Raw genomic sequence first — 14,111 nt, 5'->3', positions numbered from 1 at the left:
AGGTACTTCGAGAATATATTTCGCTCTTTTAAACAATAATTGATACTTCTATCGATAATTTAACAATTATTTTAATATTCTTATACACTCTACCTACATTACCAATAATTTAACACTTGGAATCTCATTACTGCGCATGAACAATAAAATAATTACGTTAGAATGAAAAGGATGTTAAAATTCAGACGTTATAATCTTGAATTTTCTTTATTAGAATTATAACTAACGTTGGACACATACTTAACATAAAAACATGTCATATAAACAACTTTCTAATTAATGTTTTGTTCTAGAGAACAACGGCTCAGTCTATAAGTAAATTTCGAAGAGGAAGGTACTCCGAAAATATATTCCGTACTTTTAAATAATAATCGACACTTCAATCGATTAATTAACAATTATTTTAATATTCTTATACACTCTACTTATATTACAGCTCAATTTTTACCCCCGAAGTCATCACTCTTCTTGAACAATAAATTAATTACATTAGAATAAAAAGATTGTTTAAATCGGTACGTTATAATCTTGAATTTTCTTTATTAGAATTTTAATTACCGTTGCAAAAATAATCAACATAAGAAAAATCATAAATAACTTTCTAATCAAAGTTTTGTTTTAGTGAACATTGGGTCAGTCTATAGGTGAATTTCGAAGAGGAAGGTACTCCAATAATTTATCTCGTACTTTTGAACAATAATCGATACTTGCATTGATTAATTAACAATTATTTTTATATTCTAATACACCTTTCTTATATTACAGCATAATTTAACACTCGAAGTCATCACTGCTCATGAACAATAAAATACTTACTTTAGAATAAATAAAATAATAAAATCTGTACGTTATAATACTGAATTTTCTTTATTAGAATTATAATTACCGTTGCACACATGATCAACATATATGAAGTCATATAAACAACTTTCTAATCAATGTTTTGTTTTAGAGAACAACAGCTCAGTCTATTAGTGCATTTCGAAGAGGAAGGTACTCCAATAATATATCTCGTACTTTTAAACAATAATCGATACTTCTATCAATTAATTAACAATTATTTTTATACTCTTATACACTCTACTTATATTACAGCATTATTTAGCACTCGAAGTCATCACTGCGCATGAACAATAAATTAATTACGTTAGAATGAATAAAATAATAAAATTTGAACGTTATAATATTGAATTTTCTTTATTAGAATTTTAATTACCGTTGCAGAAATAATCAACATAAGAAAAATCATAAACAACTTTCTAATCAAAGTTTTGTTTTAGTGAACATTGGGTCAGTCTATAGGTGAATTTCGAAGAGGAAGGTACTCCAATAATTTATCTCGTACTTTTGAACAATAATCGATACTTCTATCGATTATTTAACAATTATTTTAATACTCTAATACACTCTATTAATATTACAGCATTATTTAGCACTCGAAGTCATCACTGCGCATGAACAATAAAATACTTACTTTAGAATAAATAAAATAATAAAATCTGTACGTTATAATACTGAATTTTCTTTATTAGAATTATAATTACCGTTGCACACATGCTCGACATAAAACAAAGTCATATAAACAACTTTCTAATCAATGTTTTGTTTTAGAGAACAACAGCTCAGTCTATTAGTGCATTTCGAAGAGGAAGGTACTCCAATAATTTATCTCGTACTTTTAAATAATAATCGATACTTCTATCAATTAATTAATAATTATTTCATTATTCTAATACACTTTAATTATTTTTCAGATTGTTTTAACGCATATACATTGGTTTAAACGATTACATACCTATTAACATACTTTGAATAGAAAATAATTTTAAAATGAATTTATTTTTTCAGTTTATCAGATGACTGTTTTTAACTTGATTGCGTTCCTGGATCAGGAGGTAATATAAAATGCTCCAATTACTTATATAGCAAATGAAATTGTATTAATATTCATTAAAAATTTCTGTTTCAGAAGCGGTTCAATGGGTAGCGGGTAAATTTTTTGTTCGTAAATGGTGGTACCATTTACAAATAAAGAATTTACTTCAGGGATGCGACCCTGCCCACGCGAGCCATGATTCTATCTTACTCCCAAGGATAGAATCATGTTCATTTAACTTTGAAGCTGGAACTACCGTCTTTTTTTTTCTTTTTTTGCTTTTTGATATGCATAGATAGATATGCATTTAGTATGGGAAACTGAAGCTTCATTGTAAGGGAAAACATCTTCCGCTAATTGTTAGACGGACCCAAGGATTCTTTTCCGTAAGTTCGCAATAGTATACGGTGTTGGACTGAACATTTAGTGTAGGTTTCTCCTAGATTTAGAGTCAGTGGACTAGTCCAATCGGGGGGAAACCACTTAAAAAAAAAATCGTGAAAAGTTCCGCTTTAAAAGTTATACCCATCCTCCCTTTTTTCCTATCCCTTTTATTTTTTAACTCTTTTTTATCCCTTTGTTTTCTGTTGCAGATTGGACTATGGTAAGGAAACGACCACAGGTGGACCAAAGGAGGACCAAAAAGGAACAAGAAGTGGACTTGGTAATGTAAGATAGTATAAAATAATTATTTGTATAAATAAAATGAAAATTTGTATCTTTATATAATTCTCTTTGTAGCATCGCACATGTGCGAACATCATTATTTTTAATGTATTTTCTTTATTTATAAGTTCCTTGGAACAACTCCTAATTGTATACTCTTTTTAATTATTATACTTTATTTTATGTTGATTGAAAATTTTGTATGTGAATGTATATAGATTGTATTTCTATAAGTTGAAGTTATTCTAGGGTGTGTTAAATTTAAGTATCATTGATGATTCTATTGAATTTCTTTTCAGATTACACTCCTTGTTTATCTCATTTTGTATTTTTTAGTATTGAAATTTGTCTCTGGTATTTTCGATAATAATTTTAACGATTTTTCGGATGGTACTCTTATGGTGGGGCCTAAGAGTTAGGTTCATTCCTTTGAATTATATTCGGATGGTGGCATCTTTAGGATGCACATCCCTCTTGGGTCTTCAGAAGCGGTTACCTCCTCGTGGTTAGACCCGGGCAATGGATATTACTTTCCATGTAATGTTTATCATATTTTTATATGATACACATTCCATGGCAAGTGAAATCTAGCTAAAGACCGCTTATCATTAATATTATAATAATAATTGGTTTCTTTCATTTTCCTAATTAATATCATATTCACATTCCTCTCATTACTTTCCCTTAAATATTCCCTTCATATTATATTTTACATAGTAATACTCGATTTATTTTGTTGTAAATTTAATCATGTAAATTCTTTCAGTCGATTTTTGTGACGTGTAGTGCGGTCGGTTTAAACACGTCTCGGTCGTGTTCGTGTTCGCGTTCGCGTTTGTAATAAAAAACTTTATTATAGTTTTTTATTTTCGTTACCGTCTACTGGTCAACGTCATCTTAAGGGTAGGAGACCCATCGGGCATTCATCACTGAAGACTACAAGTAAGTATAAATTTTCTATCAAACATTTTGATGATCATTTTAATGTGTCTTTTATATTATGACGATGATATTAATAGTTCTTTTTCATTTTTCTGTTTCAGATTACCATTGCAAACGTGCGTGTTGGCAATGAAGGGATCGTTTGTTTGCATCGTTCAACAAAATCGCGAATTAGAGTCAGTGTTTGTTCGCCGTATATAAAAATTTCGGTTTTGTTCGGGTAAAGAAATTCCGATAGTTTCTTTTATTCGATTGAAACGCGCGCGCATCGTCATCCAAAATTTTTTGACTGCGTGCAATGCAGTTAATAAAAATTAGAGTCAGTGTTTGTTCGAATAATTAAAGTAAAATTGAATCGCGAAGTAGAGTCAGTGCCGTGTTCGCGATAAGAAACACGTAAAGTTTCTCCGTCGTTTGAACCGTCTACAGCATCGTCATCTTTAAAGGTGGGATACCTGTCGGGCATCATCTAAAAAGATGAAAAGGTAAGTTAACTTTTCTATTAAACATTTCATTAATAACTTTATATGATTTTTGAAATAATAACAATGATTCTAATCGTTTTGTTTTACTTTTTCTGTTCACAGGTAAGACGTGTTAGTGTTTGATGTTTCAACTGTCCGGTATACAGTTGTAAAAGTAGAGTCAGTGTTTGTTCGAATAATTAAAATCAAATTTTTATCGCGAAATAGAGTCATTGTTTGTTCTTTTATATTATATTATTTTTATATCACGGATTTAGAATCATCTATAACTGCGAGCAATGCAGTTAATTACAATAGTGTATTTGTTCGTTTAAAGTTGTTTTTTTTATTTATAACAGTCGTACAGACTGTTCGCGAAAGTAGAGTCAGTGAAGTGAAGACCGGGAGTGAAATTTTCGTGTGTTTGCATTTGACTGCGTGCAATGCAGTTTTTTAAAGTAGAGTCAGTGTTTGTTCGATTAATTAAAAAGTACAATTTTGATCGCGAAGTAGAGTCAGTGACCGGGCGGGCGTAAATTAAATTCAAATAATACGCGTATGTAGAGTCAGTGTTGTTCGTCGTATCAGACAAATTTCGGTTTCGCGATAAGAAACTCATCTATAGTTTCTTATATTCGTTTATCGCGTTATTAGAGTCACGCGAGTGAGTGAGTGAGTGCAAGGAAAAGTGCATCAAGAAATTCTCCGATGGACCTGATGGACGAGGGATGCAGCTGGGATTAATTTCTACGAAGTAGGAGTGTTTTGGAGCCATCGCAGAACTTCTTAAACCCTGAGTTTTTATTTAAAGTCCCTCCAGTGCTCAATCATGCCGAGGATGAAAGGTCCGAATCGGCACGAGCTACTGGTTGTAATTTTTTACAAGAAAAATTATTGACGAGCACATGAGTTTATTCCAAAAAAAGGATTTATTCCTTTTTTTGAAATGGCTCATGAAACTGTATATTTCATTGTATGTATGTTTTATTAGTTTAGGATAGGTCTTCTTGTCTTATCTGTTAAATTCATTTTAATTAACAGTGCTAATTAATGAAATGCACTTTTATTTTTGATTACGTGTTTGATTCGCGTTTTAGTAGTGGTGAAATCGAGTATTAATTTACTCGATTTCGTACCAATAAAGCATGTAATAAATGTCTTACATGCATTGCTTCGTATTTAGTTTATTTAATCGCGATTAATTTCGATATTATAAATAAATGAGCAAGAAGACAAAACCCTTTCGCGAACGGATAGACACTGGCAATTAAGTGGTGGCTAAAAAAGCCCAGTTCTTTAATAAGAACAGCCAACTTAATCAAAGGAGTCGTCCGAGGTTTTTGAATAATTTTCAATTTTTAATATCTAATATCTTTTTTTTTTTTTGAAAGTCTTAAAGACTTGTAGAGTCATAGTCCGCTTAGATTTATTTGAGAATATTTAAATGTATTAATCAATGTTTTTAGATTAGGATTTTCAGCAACTAATATACTAATACCCCCTTTTCTCCCCCCTATGCACGCTTCGTTCTCATTTATGCGTGTTACCCAGGTGTTACACGTATGGGTGAGAAAAAGTTTGCATGGGTTATTAGTTTGTAAGTTTTCCTTTGGCGGCTGTCATTGTGCTAGTGATTGCACGGTGTATATTGCACCTGTGTGTGCGTGGTAGGTGGTGCATTGTACATCGTTCGCGATTACGTGAAATACCGCGTATTTTTGAAAAAGTTATTCAAATAAATATAACTTGTAGAGTCACGCGTACGATACGAATTTTTTTTTTTTTTAATAATCGTTTTGCATAGTAGAGTCACCCACATTTATTTGTGGAAACATACACGTATATAACTAGTATGCATATATATATACTAGTGTATACTTGTATTTTTGCAGTAGTTTTATTTGCAATAATCACTAGCCTTGGCAGACGATTACAGCAACTGGTACGTAACCTATTAGCATGTAAGTTTAGAAAACGTGGTTGAACTAGGGTGACGGAGGTGCCCCGGGGCATGCTCTCTAGTGTAGGCTTTTGCACCCTGGTGGTATGTGTGAGAACCGTGGAGTGAATGGGTGGGTATGCATGTGTTTTTTACTGAGTGAATGTGAAACTTTAATTTTAAGTAGATAGGACCCCGGAAAGGCACATGGGTACACTTGCACTTGAAAAGTGCAAGTCCCATCTTCGGGTTTTTTTTATATAGAATTGTCACAAAATGTTATCTTTTTTATTTCTATCATGCTTACTTAGTAAATGTATTTTGTGACAATTCTATCATTTTTAATATGTATCATGATTCAAAGATATTTGCAACCATTTGAAAGATTTATTTATCGATTCTATCTCGAACGAGGTAGAATCGAAATTAAATTAGCAAAACCTTTGATGAATTTGATACTTAGTTTTAAGTATAACAGGTTTAACACTTCGCACTATCGCGATTTAGTCTTTGATATGTTTGATATAATTCAATTTAAATTAAATAAAAATCTTGCAAAGAAATGCATTGCAATTTTAGTATTATTTTTTTTATTTCAATTCGTTTTTATTATTTGATAGTAAAAAGTGCGAAGTGTCATGGATTAGCTTAATTAACTGTTCGGACATTCGATTAAATGTGCTCGTGTAACATGTGCACAGTCGATGAACTCTAAGTTCATTGATTGTCCACGAGCTAGGATAGCTAACGGTAAAACGCGAATTTATTTTTGTAATAATTATTTAACAGAGTTATATAACGAACATCGAACGGAATTATTTTGCAAAATGGTATGTATGATAGAAAAATAAATGAAATTATTTCATAGGTATTGTAATATGAAATGTATTTCATTTATATTAGTGTTATAAGCAGTTGAGAGTAATTGGGTGAAAATGTCTTGAAGTCGTTTCTAAATTGTAGGACCATAATTTGGCATGTTACAACGATATGGTATTAGAATAGAATCGATAATTTACATGGTTAATAATATTCCTTTCGACGAAGAGATATCTCTCTCGATCAAAAGGTAATAATTATTTTCAATGTAAAAAGAGTTCAGGATGTTTTACTAATCACATTTTTATTTTCAGGGTTGTGTTAGGGTTGGTTAGGTCGGGTTTTGTTTTTCCATTTTATAATTTAGAATCAGGGACGATTCTGATTCTATATCATTGATCGTTGTAACATGCTAAATTATGAGAATACTTTTTGGGAATGATTGATGTTTTTGGTCAATGATTCTTTTCATGCTCGCACGTAGGGAATGTCCGACAGTAGGCATCAAGAAAGAAGAGGCAAAATGCCGAAGAGGCCCCCACTTAATTGTGGCTCAAGAGGGCAACTATGGACTCAATGAGTTATTTGCAAATTCAACAGCATGGTTGAATTTTTGCGAATAGCTCGTTGGTCATTTGATATTTTGATTGTTTTATTATTTTGCTCGTCAATAATTTATAGTGGTTTTTTAAGAATGGAAGTAATTAATATAGTTTTCTTTATGTTATAGGTGAACATCGTTGGAATTACCACCACCAATTACCAGAGATTTTTATTGCCAAAAATAAATCGAGTATTTGATAAATTTGATTTCCTAGAGTACAATCCCATTTACAATTCCCCCTCACTTTATTATTATATCATTTTTTCATTTCCAATTACCCCACACCTTTCTTCATTCTTCATTTTATTCATAGAAACTAATTATTTTATAATATTTTTTAATATATATTTTTTTCTAGGTATTAGAAACTTAATTTTCATTTTATTTTGTTTTAGAATATGATTAATTTTAATGCACTTGTAAGTGCATCGGGTTTTTTATCGGGAACTTGCCCTTCGATGCATTCATTGCATCTTTTCAGACCTCCAAAATAATCTTTTCTTTTTCTTTTTCAGGTTCGTTTAGGGTTTTTTTTTTCAGTGGGTAGCGGGTAGATCTTTCTTTGGTTTCTTCACAAAGAAAGGTCTACTTCAGGGATGCGACCCTGCCTTACGCGAGCCATGATTTTCTCCTACCTCCAATAATTGGGAGAAATCATGTCCTTACCTAAAATCCTTCCTTCCCCCAACCATCCTATTTTAAATATTTTGTTAGCAGAATGAATTATGGAGACGATGTCAAAATTCTTTTCAAGAGAAGATGGCAAAGGACCAAAAGAGGACTGAGTTATGGTAAACTATTTGGTAGGATAAAATAATTATTTTTACAGGTAAATGAAGTATTATATTTTTACAGGTACCATGGATAAGTTTAAAATCGTGAAATTTTTTTCTTAAAAATTTTATTTTTTTACTTCAGTTTTATCCTTTTTTAGGTTTTGTTAACAGGATGAACTATGATAGAAAATTTTGTCCAAGGGAGTGGGATGTGGACCAGAAGAAGATTGAGTTATGGTAAACTATATGGTAGAATAAAATAATTATTTTTATACGTAAATGAAGCATTATATTTTTACAGGTACCATCTAATATTATACTATACTTTAGGTAGATTAAAAATTATTAAATATAGAATATCCATAACTTGTAATTTCCATATGTGCATATATTGAAATTATTTTAGGGTGTTTTACTTTTCAATAGAATAAACGATGTTATTTAAATTTTATTTAGGTTGTACTCCTCATTTATTATTTTGTCTTTTTTGGGTATTCATACTTTTTTTTGTATTCTCCATAATAATTTTAAGGATTTTTGGATGGTACTCTTATGGCGGGGCCTAAGAGTTAGATTCATTCCTTTGAATTATATTCGGATGTGAGCATCTTTAGGATGCACATCCCTCTTGGGTCTTCAGAAGCGGTTACCTCCTCGTGGTTAGACCCGGGCAATGGTATTTTACTTTCCATGTAATGTTTAACATATTTTTATATGCTATACATTCCATGGCAAGTAAAATCTAGCTAAAGACCGCTTACCATTAACCCCTTAAGTAGAAAGCTCGAGTTAACTCGAGCGACTTTGTATTACATTGAGCCAAAAATGATTTTCTTTTGGCCAGTTTAAAAAAAAATTGTTCCTTAAGGGGTTAATATTATATTAATAATTGGTTTTTTTTATTTTCCTGTTATTTTAATGTTTATTTAGCAGGATGAACTATGATGCAAAATTTGATTCAAGAGTTATGGTAAATGGGTTGTATTTTAATTTATTTATTACTTTTGTATTGTAAAGCACTCGTAAAAAAATCATTTTTCTGCCTACACTTTCTTATTTTTACATAGGTACCATGGATCAGTCCAAAATCATCGACATGTTTCAGCTTAAAAATCTTATCTCCAATTTTTGTTGTATTCTTTGAAATTTTTTATTTACAGGATAAATTATGAAGAATGTAATTATCTTCTTTTTTTTTACAGGTACCATTTAATATTATATATATTTATTTTTATTATACCATATTTTAGGTAGATTAAAAATTATTAAATATAGAATATTCATAACTTGTAATTCCTGTATGTACATATATTGAAATTATTCTAGAGTGTGTTACTTTTAAGTAACATCGATGATTGGATTGAAATTTCGTTTATCATTTTGTTTTTTTTTTCTGGGTATTCAAACTTTTTTCTATATTCTCGATCACAATTTTAAGGATTTTTCGGATGGTACTCTTATGGTTTGCCCCCCTTAAGAATTAGGTTTTTTATCTCTTTTTTGTTCGTTATCCCTTTGACTGCAACGCGCTCTCGAACTCAAAAAATAGATAGTTAATTGAAACGTTATATTCAAAAAATTCAAAAAAAAAATAACGTTAAAATAACGTTAGATAATTAATTGAAACAATTACCTGATATTAACGGGATAACAAAATCCGCTGCAACAAGTATATAGATGACAGATCAAAAGATTCGAAAGATTCGCCATATTGATGTGCATAAAACAGGCGTGTAAGACTGGCGCGAAAATACTGCATGCGCGAAAATGATGCGCAGTATATCTTTTCTCCACCTTAAATAAAATAAAATTTCGAATGATTAAAAATACGATATAGGAGCATAAAAATTGTCAAAATATACTCATAAAATCAAAATTGATCCTTTTATATCTTTTATATATTATAATAGAAAGGTGTGAACCTTACAAAATATCTTTCAATTACCTGATATTAACAGGAAGATGACATTCCCATCTGATCTCCACGAACGACGCCAAGAAACTGAAGAAAATGGACGGCAGATTGGCTGTGATTGGCTAATTCATTTTTTTGAATTTTTTGAATATAAAATGACCAATCACAGCTTCCTACATGAGCGGAATCTGACCTTCTCCATGACAACGCTGGTCAAACTGCATATGATAATTTATTTATTAAATAAATTAAAAATCATTTCTATTTTTCTAATAAATGTATACAATACTTATAAATATTCTAAAAATAATGAATTGAATAAAGACAATGTAGACATTAAGAGATCTTTGTCGTTTTGCACAAAAGAATACAATCGTATGGAAGAGAATTGTCGATATAAAAATGTCTAATATAAAATGCAGCATATGAAAGAATAAATTCCCAAAATCTGTATCGATAAAGAATCCTCACAATTGAAATACTTTCAGAAATGTATCATTGTTTTAAAAATATTTACAATAACGTTTATACACGATTCACACAAAGATTATTCCACATGATTTTCTATGCTAAAAGATACTACATTCTCTTTATTCTATTCATTATTTTTAAAATAATTATGAATAACGTGTACATTTTATTTGTAATCGAAAAAAGAAACATAAATTTATAACATATCAAAATTATTTTCTATTTAATGTACCTTTAAACATATAAAATGTTTAAACCAATGTATATGCATAAAAACAATCTGAAATGTAATTAGAGAATATTAGAATGATAAAATAATTGTTAAATAATTAATATAAGTACATATTGTTATCTAATAACTTATTACATATGATCTAGGTACCTTTCTCTTCAAGATTCACCTTTTAACTGAGGCATTATCCTCTGTGAAAATGCTTTTATTCAATGTTGGTTATGTTATTTTCCAAATGTTGCCCATGTATGTAACAAAATAAAACATTCCAAAGAAACAGAAATTTAGATTATGTCTCTCTGTTTTTTACACTTTTTTTACTAGTACTCTACACACTCTTACTTGTAAATATTATAAAAATAATGAATAGAATAAACAGAATGCGGAATAAAAACATTATCTAATTGCATAAAAGAAAACAACCATGTAGAAGAGAAACGTTGTCAAAGAAATATGTAAAACAATTGACAATCTATCGCTTGCCAATAGTAGAAAAGTCCCTAATATTTGTATCGATAACGTAAAGATACGCCTTTATGGTAGAGATTTATTTTTTTACGGGTGGCAAGCGATAGATTGTCAATTGTTTTACAAATTTCTTTGACAACGTTTCTCTTCTACATGGTTGTTTTCTTTTATGCAATTAGATAATGTTTTTATTCTGCATTCTTTTTATTATATTCATTATTTTTATAATGATTACAAGTTACATGTGCATTTAATAAAAATAGTAATTACATGAAGAGAGTTATAATCTGAAATTCTGTTTACTTGGAATGTTTTATTTTGTTACATACATGGGCAACATTTGGAAAATAACATAACCAACATTGAATAAAAGCATTTTCACAGAGGATAATGCCTCAGTTAAAAGGTGAATCTTGAAGAGAAAGGTACCTAGATCATATGTAATAAGTTATTAGATAACAATATGTACTTATATTAATTATTTAACAATTATTTTATCATTCTAATATTCTCTAATTACATTTCAGATTGTTTTTATGCATATACATTGGTTTAAACATTTTATATGTTTAAAGGTACATTAAATAGAAAATAATTTTGATATGTTATAAATTTATGTTTCTTTTTTCGATTACAAATAAAATGTACACGTTATTCATAATTATTTTAAAAATAATGAATAGAATAAAGAGAATGTAGTATCTTTTAGCATAGAAAATCATGTGAAATAATCTTTGTGTGAATCGTGTATAAACGTTATTGTAAATATTTTTAAAACAATTATGCATTTCTGAAAGTATTTCAATTGTGAGGATTCTTTATCGATACAGATTTTGGGGATTTATTCTTTCATATGCTGCATTTTATATTAGACATTTTTATATCGACAATTCTCTTCTATACGATTTTCTTCTTTTGTGCAAAACGACAAAGATCTCTTAATGTCTACATTGTATTTATTCTACTCATTATTTTTAGAATATTTATAAGTATTGTGTACATTTATTAGAAAAATAGAAATGATTTTTTATTTATGTAATAAATAAATTATCATATGTAGTTTGACCAGCGTGGTCATGAGGAAGGTCAGATTCTGTCCGTGTAAGAAGCTGTGATGACCCTTTTCATGTTCAAAATAATGAATTAGCCAATCACAGCCAAGCTTTCGTCCGAATTCTTCAGTTTCATGGCGTCATTCGTGGAGAACACATCGGAGTGTCATCGTCCCGTTAAGATTAGGTAATTAAAACATATTTTGTAAGGTTTACACATTCCTATTATAATATATAAAGGATGTAAGGATCAATTTTGATTTTTTGAGTATATTTTGACAATTTTTATGCTTCTATATCGTATTTTTAATCATTCGAAATTTTTCTTTATTATAGGCGGAAAGAAGATCTACTGCGCATCATTTTCGCGCATGCATTATTTTCGCGCCAGTCTTACGCGCCTGTTTTATGCACATCAATATGGCGAATCTTTCGAATTTTTTAATCTGTCATCTGTATACTTGTTGCAGTGGATTTTGTTATCCCGTTAATTTCAGGTAATTGTTTCAATTAATATTCTTACGTACACCTTCCTGTTATATATTAAATAATATATAACGAATATTATATTCAAAATTTTTATACGTGAGTTCTTTCATATTTTACTTTTTTTTTAGCTTTCTGAGCATAGGGAGAGTTGCAACACGAATTCACTAACCTTTTAATCTTGTGGCAACTTTTTTTATCTTCTCCATATACGGCGAGGTGAGCATTATGTTTTTTAAGTATAAGCATATAAGCATGTAGAAATACTACAGAAAGAGTGAGAGAGAAGGAGTGTGAGAGAGAGAGGAAAAATAAGAAAACAATACACTCGACATATAAGCTATTATATAAATGTGTATTTTCATTTCCAGGAATTTCTCGAGGAATTTTCTTCGTCGAATTTCCGACGACAAAACGTAAACAGCCGATAACATAGGTATAATAGCCGAGCGTTCGACATTCCCAAGATCTCCTCTACTAAGGTTACGTAGTAATGTATCTCGTATTCGTCTTCTATCCTTCGACGAGACAACATAAACGAAAATAAGTCGTATTAAATTATTTAATAATTTTATTTCTAACGTTATCGTTTTGATTTTAATAGTTTAAAAAGCTTTTCATTGCATAGAATGGTATAAAAACTGGTTTACTTTTTATGTTACTCTTTATTGCGTTTGCTGATACAATTACTGTTTTATTTAGACAACTTTAAAGATTTTTAATTAATATTTTTACTAACATTACATACTTTGTATGTAATATTGCAAGCAAATAGTTGCATACTTTGATCAATTTCACAAATATTTAATAACTTGAATACCATTCTATCAAAAATATTCAATGGTTTTAATGTGTGTCCTGCCTTCAGAAATGATTTACAGGAAATATTGTAATATATTCTTTAGTATGTTTCAGTTTTTTAGACTTTTTATTTAATTTTATTTTATACATCGTCATCCTAAGGGTAGGATACCCATCCTGCATTCATCAACGAAGACTAAAAGTAAGTATATTTTACTATCAAACATCTCTATGATAATTTCAATTGATTTTTATTACAACAATGATCTTAATTGTTCTTTTTCTTTTTCTGTTACAGAAAATCATTGCAATCGAGCGCGTAGGCAATGAGGTTCTCGTGTGTTGCATCGTGTTAAAATAAAATATAAAAAAGTCGACAAGAGTAGATTCAGTGTTGATCGTCGCATGTTAAAGTTTCGTTTGCTCGGTTAAGAAACTCGCAAGTTTCTTTTATTAAGTTTAAACGTGTGCTCATCGTCATCCTAAGGGTAGGAGACCCATCGTGCATTCATCAATGAAGAAAAAACGTAAGTCAATTATTATATTAAACATTTTCTCAATAATTATAATAATTTTTATATAACAACGATTTATATAATC

At 29.8% G+C, this 14,111-nt stretch overlaps 2 long non-coding RNA genes across 2 annotated transcripts; one reads left to right on the top strand and one right to left on the bottom strand.

The window, feature by feature from the left end:
• Positions 1-9,222: 9,222 nt before the first annotated feature.
• LOC149032577 (uncharacterized) lies at positions 9,223-10,215 on the bottom strand. Its single transcript, XR_016176573.1, has 3 exons — positions 10,032-10,215; positions 9,720-9,880; positions 9,223-9,623 (listed from the first exon to the last, which is right to left on the bottom strand). It is a non-coding gene; the product is annotated as an uncharacterized LOC149032577 (long non-coding RNA).
• A 2,105-nt stretch (positions 10,216-12,320) lies between these two features.
• Positions 12,321-13,425, top strand: LOC149032576 (uncharacterized). The gene is made up of 4 exons (XR_016176561.1): positions 12,321-12,411; positions 12,561-12,721; positions 12,842-12,929; positions 13,082-13,425. It is a non-coding gene; the product is annotated as an uncharacterized LOC149032576 (long non-coding RNA).
• The last annotated feature ends 686 nt before the right edge of the window (positions 13,426-14,111 follow it).

Source organism: Polistes dominula, unplaced genomic scaffold (genome assembly GCF_049000335.1).
Source record: "Polistes dominula isolate Pdom_NZ unplaced genomic scaffold, Pdom_raw_medaka contig_74, whole genome shotgun sequence".
Taxonomy (NCBI): Eukaryota; Metazoa; Arthropoda; class Insecta; order Hymenoptera; family Vespidae; genus Polistes; species Polistes dominula.
This window is presented reverse-complemented; position numbering and strand designations above follow the sequence as displayed.